This window comes from Camelus ferus, chromosome 12 (genome assembly GCF_009834535.1).
Source record: "Camelus ferus isolate YT-003-E chromosome 12, BCGSAC_Cfer_1.0, whole genome shotgun sequence".
Taxonomy (NCBI): Eukaryota; Metazoa; Chordata; class Mammalia; order Artiodactyla; family Camelidae; genus Camelus; species Camelus ferus.
The window spans coordinates 61,723,226-61,742,045 of record NC_045707.1 but is presented as its reverse complement, the minus strand read 5'-3'; the positions used below and the strand labels follow the sequence as shown (position 1 = coordinate 61,742,045).

Below are 18,820 nucleotides of genomic sequence, written 5' to 3'. Positions count from 1 at the left end.
TCTGTTATTCTTCCAGTCATAAGGTTACAAAGTGATAGACCTGAGACTCTCATTTGATAAATTTTGCCCGATTCTGTTCCCACAACTACTAGACTCTCAAATGCAGAACACAGATATGTTGAAACATTTATTTATCTTAGGATCACCTACTTCTTAATATTAAAGATCTGAAGACATGAAACCCAGCTGTTTTAGCAAATGGCACCATTGTCATTTGTCACTACCAGAGGCTTTCAAAGAAGCTGGCAGATTCCTGGTGCTCTCTGATAAGTCTCCTGGATTGAGCACGCTTAATGAGCACTGAGAGACTGACTGCTCCTTGAGTGTCTAACAAACGAATTATTCAGGAGGAGGAGGAGGTGATCAGTCAAGGGAGGGAGGCCCTTATTTTGGAATAATAGGATATATCCCCAATCCAGAGCTCTTCCCTGCTTCTCAGCTGTGCCACTGAGAAGATCTAAGTTTCAGGAAGAGACTGAAACTATCTCCTGTTTTCCCTGGCTGAGTTTCAATGTAAGAGACATACAAATCTCACCAAGTGTAATATATAAAAGGATCTTTAAAAAAACCGTAAGACTGAGATTATCGGTCTTAACGAATCACCTTAGGGAGGAGGGGTAAGATGGGGGTAGGGGAACTAAGAGGTACAAACTATGTATAAAATAAGTAAGCTACAAAGATATATAGTGCAACACAGAGATTATTGTCCAGCATTTTATAATAACTATAAATGGAATATAATCTTTAAAATTGTGAATCATTATATTGTACACCAGAAACTTACTTAATACTGTACATCAACTATACTTCAATGAAAAAGGAAAGAACCACCCTCAAATTATGGAATTGTTTCTACGCAGTGTGCCAGTTAGTAAATTATATACTATTACAAGGCATGTCATTTTCATGGCGTTGACTTATTTTTCCATGCATATCTTCCAACTTTCCTTGGTTTTGACATTATGATTTGACTATTATCTTTTGCAGACATATTGCAAGATAATGGCATGCTTTTTCCACTCAGCTTTCCCTTTGTATAAAAAAAAATTTACAGTTCTTTTTAAATCAACTAATACTTACTATCACTAGGACCCCACTGATACTTTTGGAGGAAGAATCAATTATTTTTGATTTATACATTACTTCATCATCCAATCACAGTGTTTTCTATAGATTTTAGTCATATTTGTTTCTGATTCCCCCTGTAATCTTCTTTTGTCATTAGGGCCCTGCCAGTCTGTACTGACTCCCCCAACGGCCACGTCCCACACTCTCCACCATCCCCACCTAGGCACCAGCAAAGTGCCTAAAGTTTTAGTGGACAAATTCTATGAGGCAGTTAGAGAATATAAGGCAGTTAAAGTAAACTGCAATTTTATTTTTTGCTGCTAGTGTTCCTGAGTCAGTGTTTTTTTCCAGCCAACTGTGCAGTCTCAAACTCCATCCACCTGCATTCCTGTAGAGCACTGACTGGGACTTCCCAGCACTGCTCTTTCATTATCAGTCCTGGGCTGCCTGACCACCTCCCGTACAACTAAGACAGTTTTCTAGTATATGTTAATGCTTGCCAATATGGAACACTGGAATCTCCCCAGTCACACATTTTCCTACTCTTCACTCATGAACTGAACAACTGTGTATTAGGTGCCTCTCTATGCCAAGCCACAGGGCTAGGGTCTTAATTTAACAGTAGTTAACAAACCACAATCCCTGCCTTTGAGGAAGTCACGGTCTACTCGGGATACAGACGTTAAATATTTCACCACACAAAAATGATATAATTACAATCATAATAAATGCAATGAAAGAAAAAAAATGACTTAAAGACTTTAGTTAGGCCAAGAGGTCACAGAAACCTCTAAAAATATCAATAGACTGAAATTTGAGGAACGAACAGGGGTAACTTGATGGAAAGGGCGACGTACATCACACGGCAGGGAAGCTTTGGCAGAAAGGTCCGGATTTTCTGACCTCACTTTCTCAAGGGATGCCTTGACTACGACACCAAAGGAAATTGTGATGAATAAATCCCAAACTAGAGCAGAGACCCTGAGTTTTAACCTCTTTTTCTGAAATGCTGTAAATCAATCAAAAACATTACCCAGGTTTTAAATTTAAAACAAGGCCATAAAGTGACTTGAGAACAGTTTGATTGCTGGCAGAGCTCCTTTGAACTTGTCCATCTATTGGAAGACCTTCAGACATCTGTCTTAAATTATGGTACCAGTCCCATTTTCTGGGATAAAGTGAAAATAAAAGATACATATTAAGATTTTTTTTTAATGTAAGGAACCATGCAAATATTAGAAATCATTATTATATATATTTTAGTATACTTAAAAAAATATAACCATTACTTTATGTTGATGCTTGTGTTCATTAAACAAATTATTATGTTGTCAGGAAAAGGTCAACAAACGTCTTAAGACACCACACTTGGTGGTTGGAATTTAAGTAACATGAAGTCATTTTGTACTTGGAAATCATTTAAATTACCCACCCCTATTCCCAGAAAAGGAGTTTTTTTTTTCACATTTATTAGAATACACCTGGGGAGCTTACACACTGTGAAGTCCTTACCCCCACATCAGACATCAGATACAGATTCTCTTGTTAGGGGAGATGGAATTTGCATTTAACAAGCTTCCTAGGTGATTGCTATACAAAGTAAAGTTTGAAACCACTGTTCTAGTGTTTTTTCCAACAGACTGATTCTACAAGATTGATCATTCATTATTAAATGAACTGTTATCAGTTTTTAAATTACAGGCACTTGTAGACTCTTAAAGGAATCTTCCTAAACCTTAATAAGAACAGTTCACTGTCTCCTATGTAATGGGATGTTTAGTACGTGTGTGTGTGTGTGTGTGTGTGTGTGTGTGTGTGTCTGCCTCTGTGTGTGTGTTGTGACTCAGAAATATCTGTGATTAAATGAAGCAACTAAACAATTTCTAAATAAACACAGTTCTAAGACACAAAACTTTGTAAAACAAAAGTTGCCTGTTTATATAAGTCATTTGGAACTTACATTTATCAATATTTTTATCAGCATCACTTAAATAACTACATAATTTTTATATTTTTATTATTCATCACTGTAGTCTTTATAACTCAGTCTCTCTTCGGCTTTTAAGGACTTTGTAAATCTGCTGAAGTGTGATAATACTATAATAGGAAAATAAAAAGAGTATCAAAAAGAGAAGCAAATTTTGATATTCTTGGAAAGATACAACATTCATTTTAGAAGTAGAGGATCATTTTGCTTTAAAAAAAACAACAGCTAGAAAGGCCATGTTTTATTCATAAATAACATGGTAGGAAATTGGAAGTTGGCTTCTGTCAGCCTGAAAGTGAGGACATTGGGAACTGAACTCTGAGGAGAAGGAAATGAGAAAGGTCTTTAAGGAGAAGGACGAAAGGCCCACAACGTGAGGACAAACAGTTGAGAAGTCCCTCCACAGGTACAGAGCAGAACTTTGGGAGACCAATGGAGAACAATAAATTTTAAGATAATGCTTGCTCTGCTAGACCTTCAGCAAGACATGGCTGTACGAAACAGCTCAGTGGAAGGTGCTTTGAATAATGAAGGTATTAGACCCTGAGAGGACAAAAAGATGGGGACAGTCAACCACGGAAGGCGAGATACACAGTAAGTTTCAAAAATATAGGAAAGTAACAGATAAGAGTAAAAGGTAATCAGGAGAAATGCAGCCCCCGTGAAAGTCCTTGGAGATACTGGGAGAGACAGAGCTTCCATGAGAATGAACAGGAGCTCAGGGTATTAGGATCTTAGTTTGAGTATCAAATCAAAGGGTAACCTCAGAAGCCTTGAAGATCTAGAACTCTCCAGAGGACACATTTGGATTCCTTCAACAAGGAATTTGTGCACTTTATCTGAACTTAATTCTAACAGCCTTGCACACAGAAAAATGTCTTCTTTTCTTCCTGATTCACTGAGTTAAGCCAAAATGGGTAAATATGAAGCTAGACTGCTAATATGAAGAAAAAGAAACTGAGAAGAAAATAAATGGGGGAGAAAAGGAAGGCTTTACTTGTTTTTCTCCTTCACTGAACTGGGAACTGTTTAAGGACTAGAATGATGTCATATTCATGTTTTTATCTCCTACTTCTGGCACAGTAGTTAACATATAGTATGGCTGAATGAACAAATAGAAGGATGGAAGAATTCATAAAAGAATGAATAAATGAACAAAATAATAAGGCAGACTACATTCTAGTGGGGAAAAAAAGGATGTGAAAAAAGGAAATAACAGAAATGAAACAAAAAAAGTATGTATAAGGAAGCAAAAAAGCCAAATTTACAGCAGAAGCTAACTGAACTGGTTCATAGGTCCAAATGATGCCAATGTTAGCTCCCAACCATTCTGTTACTGAAGTCTGTGTCTTACCAGGGAGTTGGGGAAGAAAAATCACATTGCCACCTTTCTCTTCCTTTTCCCCTGTGATAAGACCACAAAATCCTACAAGCATTAAATGAAAATAAAAAGAGGCATGTTAAATACTAATTAAAACATAAGAAAGCTTTCCAGACATGGTGTATCATGTTGGCTGAATTCACAGAACTGATCTATCACCCAAGGCAGTCTCAGGGTAGGAATATTTGACTAAAATATCGGCTTGTAGGTCCATGAGTAGTTACTTTTTCCCCAGCATCTTAGTGTTCATGCTTAGCTACACAGAATGCCCAACACTCTTTTTTTTCCCCCTAATTAGTGACCATGCAGATGTCCTCAGACTCCAGGTTCTACACAGAAGGTAGTATGTCAGTGTACCTCAAAGCAAACATGCAAGTAGAATCTCCGGGTATGTATAACAGGCCAAGAGGAAGGTGGAAAATGCAGTCTATTTTTATGTTCCACCATTTCCCCTTTCCTGTTAGCATGAGAATAAATACAACTGGTGGGGTGGGAAGGGACAGACTGGGATTCCAAAATGTAGAAAAGATAAACAAGATTATACTGTATAGCACAGGGAAATATATACAAGATCTTGTGGTAGCTCACAGCAAAAAAAAAAAAAATTGTGACAATGAATATATGTATGTTCATGTATAACTGAAAAATTGTGCTCTACACTGGAATTTGACACAATATTGTAAAATGACCATAACTCAATAAAAAAAAGTTAATAAATAAATAAGTAAATAAATAATAATTTTAAAAAAGAATAAATACAGCTGAACTCAATGACTAACTCAAAAGCACCAGAACTTACAAAATGCAATGAGAACCAGACTGACCAAGTGACCCTCCTCTGTGCCCTGGCCCAGGATCACTGACGATAATGCAGCAGTTTTCACACACTTCTGTTACTGATTCTACACATCCACATGCTCTTCAAAGGAAAGGACTTAACATCTATCCCTAGAGCCAAGGACAGGGCCTAACCCATGGCAAGAAGTAGGTGCTCAGTTTTTATGAAATTAGTAAAGGAACACATTTAAAAAATATTAATTTGTTATGTAAAATTCCATTGGCCCCAACACAGACTCTGTCTTTAAAAATCACTTCATCTTATTAATTCACAATTAGAAACATCGATGGATATTGCAAATCTTAAAGGCGGGAAAAGGTTGAAGAAAAATTAAACTCACCTCTATTTTTTTTTTAACATTTTTTATTGATTTATAATCACTTTACAATGTTGTGTCAAATTCCAGTGTTCAGCACAATTTTTCAGTTATTCATGGACATATACACACTCATTGTCACATTTTTTTCTCTGTGAGTTATCATAACATTTTGTGTATATTTGAAGAAAAATTAAACTCACCTCTATTTTTTTAATGAAAGTCAATGAGATAATTTAATACTTGGAAATGAGCATTACAAGAAGATTTTTAAGACAAGTTACCTAAACTACACGCCAAAGAATTCGTTTTTTCAATTCCACAAGAGGCACACCTATTTTTAGTTTCATTTCAAGGATATTATATATTTTCCAAATGGGAAAACGTCATGCCTATTATTCTCAGTCTGCTTTTCTCTCTTAAATGAAAAAAAGAGATGAGAAGAGCAAGGACTTACAACGATGAAGTAAAAGAGCTCACAGTGCCTCTTGATCCAAAATTTCCACTTTTAGAAATTTACCTTGGTAAAATATGTATATAAAAATAAAAGAATATATGTAGAAGGACATTCACTTAGCATTTTTGTACCAAAAAAACCCAAAGCCCAGAAAAAATGTAAATGTCCATGAGTCAATGGTATATCATAATATTCCATTACAAAGAATGGCGTAGCTCAGCACGTACTAATACAGAATGATCTCCAATGAAACGTATTAAACAACAACAACCTGGCACAACTATGTGCCAGATTCTACTCTAAATGGCTGTGGCACAACAATATGCAGAGCCTAATCCCATTTCTTTCTTTTTGTATGACTAGTGCACACAAATAAATAGAAATACTGTGTTCTCCACAATGGCTACACCTGGGTATGTAGTAAGGGTGGTGCTGAGTGACTGCATTGCTAATGGAGAATCTCAACTAATTTTACAAATGTCTGCGAAGTGTAACTTTTTCACAAAATTTTTAATCATGTAATGTAAGTTTAATTTTAAAACAAAGTTCAAAGAAAATAATGACCAAGAAAGGATTAAACCTGGATCTTCATTCTCAATGATCATTAAGCTGATTTTATTTGTCCATAAAAATTATATGCTGGCAGTCTGCAATTTTTCTCTTTCTCTACAGCACCTGAAACTCAGCAGATGCTCTTAATTATGTACATATTCAAGTCCCATACACTAGCTTTGCTGTAATTAACAAAAGCATGGTGGTGTTCACAGAACTGTGGTCTCCAGAGAGAGAAAAAGTCTCTTTCATTAGTAAGTCTATCCTCAAGGGCCAGCCAAACAGGAACAAGCAGAACCCAGTATTAGCTGGTTCCATGCAGAGTTGACAATTACGTTGCCTTTTTCTGAGGCTGGTAAAATCAACTTCTCTTCATCCAAGTTTTAACATTTAAAAGAAGTTCCACAAACTTTACTGCATTTGCAGTACTGAATTATATTGAAGAAAACTGCTCTTTCCTTAATGGGGCCGCAATACATCCACATGATCACTAAATTCAGAATTCAGTGAAGAAGGTGAAGAAGATTAAGCTACAGGTAACTATATAATCTGTGTTTATAACATGTCATGTTGTATACTGATATCTACATGTAAAATGTGTTATATGTGTGAATAGACATGTACTATACATAGTAGGTATAGATTAAATATAGATAGGTATAGAAATTAGGTATAGAAATTATATAGACAGATATAGAAATTGATATAAAACAATATAAGATTTAGATTCCTTAAATCAAGAAAATATATCCAAGTATTACTTTTGGCCACTGAGACTTACATGGCTCCTGATAAATATCTTCCACCATGTTTTTGATATCTTTATCCAACATACACACCATTCTCTCTACATTTTTTTTCTATGCCACAGACTGATATCATAGAAATTCAGTTGTTTTTTTTACCATCAGGACCTATCCACTCATACCCAAGTAAAATTTTCCAGGATACAGGCAACAGAGGACTGTACATAATGTTAATATTATCATAATGCATTATGGTGTTCAAAGTTAGAGAACTAGAATTAAAAGCCATTAAATATAAATATACAATATCATTTTACTTCTCTAAGTCTCACAATGAAATTTAGTGTGCAACTGACATATTTCATGAAAATAATTTTTATAATTGTTTCATTAGACTGAAGAAAAAGTCTACACCTTTCAGTCATAATAATAATAGGTTATAGTCATTTCACAACATAAACATGAGTTGTAATTCTTGAATTCAAAATACTGAAAACTCTCCCCAGATTTTCCATCTTTAGCATATATTAATTTGTCTTAATTTCTAAAAGATTCAGTTTGGCTTGGAATGATGTGACATGCACCACCATGGCCTAGGATTACTGAGGGGGTCACATTTTAAGCCCTATTAACCATGAGTCCCAGTATATCTTTCTTTAGGCTAACAATTACTTTCGAAAATGAACATTTAAGAATCCTTGATTTTACTCAGTTGAAACTGAGGGAGGTGAACAGAGAGTTAGCTGAAGGTGAAGGGAGGTGACTAGCTTAAGAACACCTGCCAAAGATTTGCTGACCAATAAATCTGTTTCTTCAGACACTATGCATTGTGGGTAAAACACACTCTACCCAGTGATGCATATGTCAGTCTACCCTGCAGTGCCACCTCTGCTGTATATACACCACAGGGTGTCCCAAGCTTCAGTCTCAAATATTATTATTCTCGTTTTCCATGTCTGCTTGCCCAGCAATCCCTTCTATAAACGTGATTTATGCCCAGGTAGCTGAGTCCCGAGAGTCTTCCAAGCCCAGCCATAGCTCCAATGGAGCTGACCCTTCCCCAAACATATTTACATATTTAAGTTAGGACTTTGGTATCCTCTCCCCTCGAGATCACTTTGTTTAGTGGCTATCTACTCTTCCTTGCTACCCAGCCTGGGTCAGGACCCCTCCAGTGCACTCTAGTCTATCTCCACAGGTATCCCTATGTGGACAGAGGACACGAGAGTCTCATTTCCTCCTTTACCTGAAGGCCTTGGGCACTATTTGCACAAATAGTTGCAAATTCTGCCTAGAGGGCAAAGGCAAGTTTCTCATAGCTCACAAAACAAAAGCCCATGTGTAAAGTAATTTTGTTACAAGATGCAGAAAAGCCATATTTAAAATCAGGAGGGGACTGATAGGCTATGTAATTGGAAACTCAGTAGGGTCGACATTAATGCTGCTTGCTTTAGCAATTTAACTACATCAACAGCTACCCAAGTGTGGCCTGGGGACTTCTGGTGGTCCTGAGACCTTTGTTCACGTCTATAAAATCAAAATTAGTCTTGCAATAGTATTAAAATACTTTTTGTCAGTTTACATTGTCATTGTCTCACCAGTTTACAGGGAAGTTTTCCAGAGGCTACATGACGTGGTTTTACAACAGACAATGCACAAGGAGATATGAGTATCCAGCCAACTTCTATTAAGCCAGACATGAAAGAGATTTGCAAAAATGTAAAACAATACCACACTTCTCACTTCATTTTTTCTCTTTTACAAATGTTATTCTTTTCAAAAATTTATTTTCCATTAAAAATACCTTTGCTCACATCACTGGGTTATATCGTAATCCAGGAAGACAGGTGTCTCTTACCCCTTCTGTATATAACTAATGAGACCCACCAGTGACTCCATACAAGATCACAAGGTCTCCAAGGTGATCTTCAATTAAATTAGCTGCTTCACCAGATTTTAAAATAAATAAATAATGCATTTATTATTTTAGTAATTTTGAAACTTAAGAATAAAGTTAGCCATAATCTAAGGAATTCTCACTATTCACAGAAATCTGGAATAATCAGAAAATATCTGCATCCACTGCTTTAAAATATTGGAATCTCTGGAAATCTTTCATAATCTCAGCTATTTCCACAATTCCAACTGCCATCAATACATAAAATGTCAGCCTTCAACTTACGCCTTTTCTTTGTGATTCATAATCATAATTCCCCATAATTCCTTCAGTCTCAATTAAATAACAAATAATTTGAAGGCAATTAAAATTAATTTAATTAATTAAAAGAATGACTCTGTTAGTCCAGGTTCTCCAGAGAAACAGAACCAATAAAATATATATAGGTATACAAAAAGAGATTTACTATGAGGGACTGGCTCACAGGATTACAGAGGTGGAGAGGTCCCATGATCTGCTGTCTGCCAGCTGGAGCTTAGGAAAGCCAGTGGCGCAGTCCCAGTCCAAGTCTGACGGCCTCAGAGCCAGGGTAACCAATGGTGCACATCCCAGTCTGAGTCTGATGGCCCAGGAACCAGGAGTGCCAATGTTTGAGGCCGGGAGTCCCCACTCAAGGTAATCTACCCTTCTGTTCTATTTGGCCCTCAACAGACTGGATGACACTCACCCACACTAGTGAGGGGATCTTCTTTACTCAGTGGATTGACTCAGACACTAAGCTCTTCCAGAAACCCTCAGAGATACGTCCAGATATAATGTTTTACCAGCAACTGGGGTACCCCTTGGCCCAGTCAAGCTGACATATAAAATGAACTATCACAGTGACTTCTATACATTTTATTATTTTCAGAGGAATTTCAAACTCTACTTGCCCAATATCTGATCTTCCTATTTCATTACATTTTCTGTTATTTTGAACCATCATTCACCAATTAACCAGCTTGGTACCTAGACTCCTTATTTTTTTTCCAAAAATAGCTTTGGCTGTTGAGTCACTGAATCATGTAGATTCTCAGACTTGAAGTATCTTTAGTCTTTTTCTCCCTTCCCTCCAGTGCCAATGGCTTAGCTTTTAACTTACCTTTAATTAGCTTTTCCTGGATTACTAGGAATAAGCACTTATTTAAGGGAACAAAGGTGATTATGTCACTCATCTGCTTAACACAGTTTAACGGCTCCCAATTACAGGATAACACACGATGTTCTTAATATGTGATTCAGGAAATTTCTTTATGTGGACCTTACATTCCTTTCCACTGTGAATCTCATCATCTTCTATGATGTATAAAGCACTCCAATCCTCATGTCTCTGCACATGCAGGTCTGTCTGAAATACACCTCTTTGTTTTGTATGACTGGCAAAGAACTACTTATTATTCAAGACTCAACTCAGAAACCACCTGGTCTCTGAAACAAATCCCTGAAATCTGAGGCAAAATTGAGCACTTTCTTCTTAGGGTCCTATTCATATTTCTACTACAGCACTTACCTCATTTCTGCAATATTTTATTTCTGCCCCTTTGGTAGAACACGAGCTTGTGACAGCAGAAATTTTTATTCCCATTTTATGCCAATGGCGCTGAGATGGTGCTCAATAAACACTGACAAGAAGCAACAGTGAAGATGACGGCCACACCAAACATAAGGTTTAACTCAACCCTGGTTCACTTGTTCACACCCAACCACTTCCCCCAAATGGATTTTTACAAAGGTTTATGAAAACAACAAACTTCATAGATTAGGAGAAAAGTACAAACTAAGACTAATAAGGGAACGGACTGTCAGTTTGAGTGATAAGAGCACGGCAACTGTCAGAGATGAAAAGGAAAGAGAAAGCTTCAAGGAGGGATTCACAGTGCCAGTTGCTGCAGAGTTCAAAGATAAAACTAGAGAAAGGGCTTTTAGATGAGATGATCAGGCCATCATTAGTTTCCCTTGATGAAGCACTCTCAGTAAAGAAACAAGAGAGAACCCAGATTTCAAGGGATTAACAAAACTAGTGTTAAGAATTATGCACACACACACACACACACACACACACACATACACACGTGTGCATTCACAACAGTGAGCCAGTAGGGTTCATAGGGATCGTTACAAATTTTAAATTTTTTTAGCTTTGCTATAATAATAAGCAAAATGGGCTAATTCTAAAAGACAGAAAAAGTTATTTAGCTAATACAGCTCCATACCGTATTTTTGAAAATGTGAAGAGTAGTAATGAAATACCAGATATTTCTAAATACTATCACCAAAATTGTCTAAATCATAGACGTTTTCTATCCATAACCAATCAGCAAACTTTGGCAACTACATAATTGTAGTTTATCCTGTTTTTAACTAAGTCTACCCCCCCAAATCTAATTCCATATCTGTTGTCCTGTTGTATCAGGAAAGTAAATCAGGGCCATGGCACCAATTACAGTTTATTGGATTAGTAAGTGATAATTTAAAATACTAGGAATAGTTTTAAACTGCCAAGAGCAATATTGCTTTAGTCATTTAAAAGGTAGCAATTAAAAACAAAAATCTAAAACCAAGAGGTTTTACTTATTAAGGTAAAATTCAGTGAGGGCATCTGTCCTAAAAAATAATTTACATCTCTTAATCCTGTAAACATATTGCACAGTAGAATTCTATTTTCCCATTTTAAAGAAAAGTAAACTGAGGTGTAGAGACTAAGGTCAAAACTCTGTTTTGTAACATATATTGCTTCTCCAAATTCACTTTTTTAAAAACAGTAATGTTCAACACTTCTGAACACAAATATTTAGAAAATAAATATTACAATATTCCAATAAATAGCATTTCATACACATTTGTATGTGCAAACACTCATGCACACACAAATGCTAAACTCCAGTCAATTGTGCAAAAGCAACAAAACCAGAAGAATGAAATCACTAAGCTTTATTCCTGATTTGTCTTGCAGATCTTTATATGTAGTACTTTTTCAAGGTCAGTCACCCATGGTAATAATGAACAAACGCTGGTTCTATATAACTAAAGATAACCAGGCGAATGGGTATCAGGAAAGAAAACAGTTGTGTGTTCATTATTTGGACAAAGTTAACTACAACATTTTGATCCTAAAAGTATCTAAAAAAGCCTGAAACTTATAGGAATGGACAAGTATGAGCTGGGTTCCTCCGCCTCCTTTTCATACTTTAAAAAATTTTTTTCTATTTTCTAGTTAGAGAAAGAAATAGTTGTTTTCACAGGTTATTTAGCTCATTTCAAAGCTTTCAGAACAAGGTATACAGGACTTGCCCTTGATATAGAGACAACAGAAGGGAAGCTTCTGAATATTTAATAGAGCTACAAAATCCTACAGTTAATAGTCTCTTGTGCTTGCACAGTGCTGACTTAGAGAGAAACCTACAGTGTCTCTTTTCCATATTATACAATCTCTAAAATGCTGTAAACTCTAAAGTGACACTCACAACTTCAATTGGTTTCATTCTTAAAGGTAAATCATTTCTTTTAAAATATATGCTGAAAGTAGTTAATTAGGAAAAGATAAGTGTGACCTGTGCTTTAGGGTTTCATTCATAGCCTACATTTTTTTTTTTTTATCATCTTACTTCTTTTTTTAGAACTTCAACAATTTGGGATAAACAAGTTTATACTGTATAGCACAGGGAAGTATATTCAATATCTTGTAGTAACTTATGGTGAAAAAGAATATGAAAACAAATACATGTGTGTTCCTATATGACTGAAGTACTGTGCTGGACACAAGAAATTGACACAACATTGCAAACTGACTATACTTCAATAAAAATGTATTAAGAAAATAAAATAAAATAATAATTAAGAAAAAACAATTTTGCAATATCAAGAATTTTGTGTAGGTTTTGTCCCTGTTTTGTTTGAATGAGGGACACATTTTAGGAATACGAAGCAAATCAGCCATCTCAAGCCATTTAACAGTTTTTGCACATCCAACATGCTTTCACTGATTTTGATTTTACAAATGTAAAAATTCCTTTAAGACAGGGTAAGCTTTTGAAAGGACTGGGACTGAAGAAGGAACCTGTATCCCTAAAAGTCCGTCTCGAATGGTTATAGTCATCTTTCACAGGACTTTTTTTTTAATGTCCTACAGTTTTATTTCTTCTCTGCTCTGCAATTTCTTTATTGGTTGTAAAAGAATCTAATTCAGTTTAATAAATACTTCTTGTACAACAATTAAGTTGAAGGCTCTCTGTTGTGAGATTCTGGAGAAACCAAGAGAAGTTCCTGTGCACAGGAGCATGTAATCTATTTGGGGGGAATGATATAAAGAAATAAATGCCTCAAATAAAGGTAAAAATGGCCCGTTCAATAATAAAGAGACAAAATGTGTTAAAGTTAGCCATCTACCCAGCTTAGTCTGCCTTCCATTGGTATTTCTCCAATTAGAGATGCTAGCCCTTGGAGAGGCCATCAGTTGCAAGTCAGAGGCCAATTCCAATGGATGTGCTTCAGTTCTCACTCTCAGAAGCAGTAAACGTGAAGGGTCCTTTCCCTTTGAGACACTCTCATTAAATGACTTCCAGGATACCATGTGCTTCTGATTTCCTCCCCACTTCTCCAGACAATACTTTTCAGTTTTCTTTGCTAGGTCCTCTCCTCCATCTGATGTCCAAATGATGGAGAAACAAAGAACTTGGCTCCAAATTTTCTTCTATGTCTAGGTGACCTGATATGGTCCAATTATTAAAACCTAAATCCATTTGCCTCTGATTCTGAATTTACATCCTCAGCTTTGACCTCACTGAGCTCTAGACTGTTTTCTTGCTCAACTGTCTTCCTGTCATTATCACTGGACATGATGCCAAATAGGTTTACCAAATTCCTAAATTTCTTTCCCCCCAAATCTGTTCTTCCCTTCATCCTCTTCATCTCAGTAGCTGGAACACTGTTACTCAAGTCAAAAATGAGAGGTCATCCTGGTGCCTCCCTTTCCTTCTCTCTTCAGTGTCTAATTCACCAACTCACTAGAGGCCAAGCGACAATCACCTCTTTGAGAAACTGCCGTAGTCTTTTAATTAATCTCCATGCTCCCATGCTTCCAGACATTGTTGTAGTTCTCTGCTGCTATGTAAATATTACCCCCAAACTTAGCAGCTTAAAACAACAAATATGCCAATTTCATATCAGTCAGGGCAGGTCTGGGTGGCCTGGCTCTGGGCCTCTCACAAGGTTGCAGTCAAGATTTCGGCCAGTAGCTATGGTTACTTGAGGTTCAGCTGGGGCTAGCAGATCTATTTCTAAGACAGCTCAGTCACCGTCTGTTGGCAGGAGACCTCAATTCCTCATTGTCGATTGAGAGAAGACCTCAGTTTCTTACCAGGAGGGCCTTTCCAGAGGGCTCCTTGAGTGTCTTCACAACATCACAACATGTCAGCCACCCACCCCAGAGTGAGGGATCCGAGAGAGAGAGAGAACAAGGGAGAAAACGTGACGCCTTTATGACCGAGTCTCAGCAGTTTCTTTATGTACCATCACTTTCTCCATATTCTATTTGTGAGATAAATCCAGCCCACATTCAAAGGGGGGAAATCAAATACCACAGGTGGAAGGGAGAAATATCAAGAATTACGGTAGTATTTTAAAACCACCACAGCCTTCCTTTGTCCAGAGTTCAGAGCCTTTGCATAAAACAACTCGAAGACCACTGTAACATACAGAAAGCGGAATTAAAGGGTTCAGAAAATGATTAAATTCAAGAATTATGAATTTCTATAGATACTGACACAGAGGACAGCATCTAAAATCTAGGTGAAAAAGTCCAATGTTTACAAGAAAGTCTGGAAGAGATTCAGAAATTCTGTGGGTAATTTCAATGAAAGGGGATGACCTAAATGCATAAACTACTTGGAGAAACTTCATGAAGGCTGATGAAAGCTTCAGAACAGTGGTATGAACTTCGCAGCAGGAAAGAAAGTAAAAACGCACTTCTTCTCAAGGAATGGCAAAAGGAGGCACTGCTAATTAAAAGCAATCTCAGGGGAAGCTGGGTTTCACTTAGACAAGGCGGTAGAAGAATGACAGGGAAATGAACGATAATCTGGATTCTTTAGTCCGTTCAACCTGCCATTACCCACAGTAACACAGGCTAGGTGACTTAAACAAAACAACGAACTTTATTTCCTTTATTTCCTTCTGGAGGCTGGAGCTTCAAGACTAAGGCAGGACCTCTCTTCCTGGCTTGCAGAGGGCTGCCTTCTCTCTGGTGCCTTTTTGTGTGTGTGTGCTCATTCCTGGGATCTCTTCCTCTTAGGATAAGATACCAGCCTTAAGGGATTAGGGCCCCACCCTTGTGGCCTCATTTAACCTAATGACTCCCTTAAAAGCCCTGTCTCCAAATACAGTCACATTGGCAGTTTGGGCTTCAACGTACGAATTTGGGAGTGAGAGGGAGACACAATTCAGTCTACAATACTGAATTATTTAATTCACAGTAAAAATGGATTGGGAGTTTCATGGGACCAGGTGAACGAAAAGTGCATCATGGCCCAGGCTGCTACAGGCACAGGAAGGCGTCAGAATACAGGCTGAGGCTGGGAACATACAACGGGGAAGGAGACCGGAAAGGAAGGACACAGAAGCAGATTCAGGATTGGGGTAGCTGGGTGGCATTTTCTCTATGAGCAAGAAAAAAATTGCAGGCAGTGCAATGAGATGGAGAAAACACCATGTTGAGTGAGTATTATGAGCAGTTGGAAATTAAAAGTCATTATGTGTTCAATTTATATATTAGAAACTTGAACTGGTGCCCAATGATTAGCATCCCCCGAGCATCCACTTGTGTGATCCTGGAAGGGCAATTATTCTGCAAACAAAAATGATTTTCAACGCCCAGAATGAAAGGAGGAGGACAGTAATGGGGCAAGTTAGCAACGGGCTGAGGGCGGAACTGGGCGCAGAGCGGGGCGGAAGCAGCAGGAGGTTGTCGTTTCATGAACTAAATCACCTCAAATACTTCACACAATAAACAATCACTGAGAATCTTGGCGGTAAACTCAAAAAAAAAAAAAAAAAAAAAAGAAAAGTTTGAGATCCTTAAGTTTCTTTTTACACATTTTGGCAGCAGAAGATACATATGGGCCAGAGACGGGACAAATCCTTTGACAATTTATGATGAACATGTTTAGGCAGGTGAGAAGCAGATGAGGAAAGTAAGATGCAGAGGCAGGACTGGTCAAGCACACCTGCACTTCCTTATTTAGCTTGCCAATGTGTTAATTTTCACGACTAATTATTATTTTTCCCCAAAACTGATTCATAATACTGTGGATAAATGTTGAACCTTTACAACAAAAAAATTACATAATTTTCACTTTCTTGGTGTTACAAAAATGATTTCCTAGCTATCAGTGCCTAACATGTAAATACAATATAAAAAACTTCCCATCATGTTTGGAACCTTTATTAAGTTGTTAAAACCAGACTGATTCCAAGATAGATAAATGTGGAGAGGCAAAAACTGGTATGTAGGTCACTTAATCTCTTTTAAATTCTATTTCGAAATAACCTTTCATTACCTCCCTTGTTCCTTTATTCCATTACTACCCTAGTTTAAGGTGCTATAAAATGCAGTCTCTCTTTTTAGATTGTAAAAGATTCTAAAGCCAAAAAGAAGCCACATTGGATAAACAATATCACCTCTCCATAACATCTTTTATCTTTCATTGAGGCAGCACCATGTTATGGCTGTGACTATTTCAATAAGGTGTCCCAATTTGTTTTGAAATGATTATAATTTTTCATTTCCTGGAAAAAAGTATGAGTTACACTACATTTTTCTGATCAAGAAGTATATTAAGTGTTTCATATAATTGTATTAGGAAAGCTGAATAAATATTTCTCTAAATTATAGGAATTATAGAGAAGATACAGAAATGACGTCTGATTTTTTGTTGTTGTTGTTGTTGTTGTTATTGTTGTTATTAGAAGACAGGTTAAAATTTCTTCCCATCGAAATCTTGCTCGCTGTTGTCAGCAGCAGCAACTGTTCCCAACAAGCTGAATGCTTTCAAAAGTGGACTTTGAAATGACAATAGAAATTATGCTCAAAAATGTCATTTCCAAATTTATTTCTTGTGACAGGGTGCATAGCCTTTAACTTTGAATGTAACTGATCAGAAAATGTTCCCTTTTTAAAAATTTTGATGCGTCATGCTTGAATTTTGCGAACTCAACTCTCCATTAAAGTATATCATTTACAACTTTCACTCCAGGCAAAATTTTTTAGTATGCATTATTAGGATTGTGAGTATATATACTCCACTATATCCATCTGTGTGTAGCACAACATCAACAAATATACAAAAGTTATATACATTTATGAAATTGGTATATATTTCCTCAAATAGCATAGGCAACTAGACAGGTGGGAAAGGGAAAATAATATCAGTGGATTTCCTTTCCTATTTGACGATCTAACAATCCTTATTCACTAATTTGATTCTTATGAGTGTTTACATTACAAAAGCAAAATACAAAATTAAATATCATTATCAACACTCGAAAAAATGGATTTCAGTGGTAATGCAAGGCTGAATCACTGGGATTCAGTGAATACCTGGTGGGGACACAAACAGTTAAGAGTCAACAATTTTTGGCTCAGTTTCTCCAAAAGATGTCAACAGTACTGGGAAAATAGTCATTCAGTATACTGGTGTGCCTCAGGTGAAGTTCCAGTTTGATCTAATCCTAACATTTTAAAAATTGGTAACCATGTGATTTTACTCAAATTTAATTATTTATAGATTTTATAAGTATCATGATTATAATATTACAAATATATATATATTGTCAGTTCTTCAGTTTCTCTAAAATTTAAATTTTGTAAACGCTCAAAGACAGCATTTGGTATGACCAGCTTCCCGTGACCTCCTGAAGTAAAATTACATTCGTGTTTTCAATATGCTACACATCCCAATAAAAATAAAAATGCACCAATAAAAAAAGTGAAATATATTATCAAAACCTTATCTTGAAGCATGTAATATCAAATATCTGTCTCTTAAAAATAAGACATTATTCTTCTTTTATAGAAATATAAGAATAATTCAAGAACTACCTAACTTTATGAGAGTAATATTTTCTCTTCAGACTTCTTTATCATTTTTTTGATTTCTTTACTATTTAACTGTCATTATTTTTTATAGTTAGGCAATGTTTAAAGTGTCACAATAGAATTTCTTGTCTGCCTGAGTTATACTACAAATTTTGTTTTTATATAATGTCTAATATAGTAAAGATTAATATTTTCCTACAAAGACAAAGCTGGAACTATATTGTGCTCTTCCCATCATTAGAAGTAACAGTAAGTTGTTTTTTTTTTTTGAAAGGAGCAAGATAATTTATAATTTGGATTATACAGATGTCACAACCTATGACTAAATTAAAATTTCCTAGATAATTTAAGCCTTTGGCTACAATTGATGCTCAATTGAAATAATTCATTTGCATGCAAAAAATGAAAGATTTGGATAATAGCCAAATCAAATAACTTCACTTAATTT

General features: G+C 36.3%; 1 protein-coding gene across 5 annotated transcripts in view; it reads right to left on the bottom strand.

Moving 5' to 3' along the window:
- The window catches only part of KCNC2 (potassium voltage-gated channel subfamily C member 2), a 175,491-nt gene that overhangs the window by 12,100 nt on the left and 144,571 nt on the right, over positions 1-18,820 (bottom strand). The gene's annotated exons all lie outside the window — the stretch shown is intronic.